Here is a 2,500-nt window from a genome sequence, read left to right as displayed (position 1 = left end):
AACAGGGTCCAGCTCCCCCCACCTCGTCCTCCACCCGGGGACACGGGGGCCTCTTGGGTGGACATTACCCAAAACAATAAACCAGCAAGCTAAAAACCCTTTCTTTGCCCCGCCCAACCCATTTTGTATCGCTTAAAAATGGGGACAGTTGGAGGCCCAGGTCAACCGACAATACCCCGTGAGCAGTATGGGACCTTTTACTTGCAAAATTTGGGTTTTCCCAATCAGGCTATATGGGCACCTAGCTCTTTTCCCTGGGATGACCCTGCCATAGGTTGTTTTTTTGCGAGACAACCCGGGTGGGGGGCCCCGGGGGGGCGATCCAGGAGATCATGGTTGGACAGCTCGACGGGGCCCTTTTGCTGGGGTTGAGATGGGTCGAGGGCTTGCTTGGAGACTTGCCATAAAGGGGACCTCGTGGCTGGAAGTAAAGAGTGGATGAGCCTGCCCCTGTCGGTTCCCCCTTGATGATGTTTGATAATGATGATGATGATGATGAGATGTGTGAGATTTTGTAATGATGATGATGAGATGTGATGATGATGATGTGATGATGATGATGTGAATATATATATAATTATAATATATATAATAATATAAATATATATATATATTCATTATAAATATATATTATTAAAGTATTTTTTATGTAAATTATATAATATATATATATATATATATATAAAAATTAAATATATAATATATAGTTTGTATATTATATATATATATATATATAATCTTATATTATATATATTATATATATATAATATATTCTATATAATATATAATAAATATAATAATTTATATATAATATAAAATATTATGGGGCCCGGTGGCCGAATGTTAGAGCATCGGACCAAGACTGTCACGACGGCAATCTGATTGAGGGTTGAGTCACCGGGCCGACGGGGTTTTTCCCTTTGGGGAAAGGAATTTTCACCCGATTCCCTCCCTACCCCGGGGGGGCCAAAGCCACCCCAAGGCACTGCGGCCAACCCCGGGAAAAAAAAGAGAGAAGTTTACCTAAAAGGAAACCCCGGCACTCTCGCGGAAAGGAAACGGGGGCCCCTCCCAGTACTCACTCCAAGAGCATAAAACATGAAAAACAATTAAGTATCATGCTGTGACCACGGCGGTCAGACAGAGCCTCCGTTAAAGAAGAAATATAGAAAATAAAAGTAGATGATAGATAGAGAAATATACAATATAATATTATCCATTTTTCACACAGACAAAAATCACGCACACACTAACACACACACACATAAATAATATATAATAGAAATATATATATATATTATATAAAATAAAATTAATATATTTATTAATAAAACAAAGATTATATTGGTGTGTGTGTGTGTGTGTGCGTGGTGTGTGTGTGGTGTGTGTGTGTGTGTATGTGTGTGTGTGTTACAGAAAAATGGGTGATGGAAGATAAATTAAATGGTATATGGGATGAGCATAAAATGAGAGATAGAGAGATAGATGATAGATAGATAGATAGATAACGCATACACATAAAATACACACACACCCAACCACACAATTATATGTGTGGGTGTGCAATATAACCCAAAAAAACCACAAAAATAATGAAAAGATTACCGAAGAACCGTGTCCCCGTAGGGAGCACGGCGCCCCACTCCCCACGGGGAAAAAAAACCACGGGGCATTGTCCAGGCTCCTCGTAAGGGGCCGATGCCAGCGCCACGAACGGCTTGGGTAAAGTTTTTTCGGTGAGACTGCTCGAAATTTTTTCGTATGAAGGGTTTATATGATATTAAAATAATATATATATATATTTTTAAAATATTAATAAAATATTATATTATTATATAAAAAAAAAAAATAATTTTTATATATATATTATATATTGTATAATATATTTATATATTTATATATATATATATATAATATATATATATCACAATAACGGTAGCTCATGTTGAGAGCCGGGACCTCCCCACCATCCTTCCCACTAAACTCGTTTTACGTTTTTTTCCATTTGTACCATCACAGCCGAAAAATATCTTTGATGTTGGCTCAGTTTGTTTCGGTTTCCCCTTTCCTCGTTTCCTATCACCATCCCCGTCAGCAAGCTTTCTCAAAACATTTTCTTCTCATCACATGACCAATAAACTTTTAATTTTCCCCCGTTCAAAATGTCCCAAAAGTAGTTTTACAATTTTTTTTTTCTCAGCACTTTATCATCGTCTTCTTTTCTGTCCAGCTAATAGCATACCCCTCGTAACACCAATTTTAAAAACTATGATCTTTTTCTTGTTATCTATTCAGCATCAAAAACTCAGAACCCTATGATGCAATTGGGAAAACTAATGGTTCAATAACCTCAGCTTTTGTCCGTAAGTAAGCTTTGGGCTTTCAGAGTTATTGAGAGCAATTGGGTGGCCTTTTGGCAAAGGTAATTTTTTTTTTACCCGGTGAATCCATGTGTATTAATTAAAAAAAGCTCCAAGATAAGGAACTCTTTTTCATTTTC

The 2,500-nt window shown here is 37.2% G+C and overlaps 1 protein-coding gene across 2 annotated transcripts in view; it reads left to right on the top strand.

The window, feature by feature from the left end:
- Positions 1 to 2,500, top strand: part of LOC119598670 (putative ankyrin repeat protein RF_0381) — a 19,928-nt gene that overhangs the window by 3,807 nt on the left and 13,621 nt on the right. The window contains exon 3 of one of the 2 annotated variants that reach the window (XM_037948391.1): positions 1,627 to 1,722. The exons of the other annotated variant lie outside the window; for it this stretch is intronic. The gene's annotated coding sequence lies outside the window, so the exon portion shown is untranslated. The remainder of the gene's footprint in view (positions 1 to 1,626; positions 1,723 to 2,500) is intronic. 2 annotated transcript variants of the gene reach the window in all.

The sequence above is a fragment of the Penaeus monodon genome, chromosome 41 (genome assembly GCF_015228065.2).
Source record: "Penaeus monodon isolate SGIC_2016 chromosome 41, NSTDA_Pmon_1, whole genome shotgun sequence".
In the NCBI taxonomy this organism is placed as follows: Eukaryota; Metazoa; Arthropoda; class Malacostraca; order Decapoda; family Penaeidae; genus Penaeus; species Penaeus monodon.
This window is presented reverse-complemented; position numbering and strand designations above follow the sequence as displayed.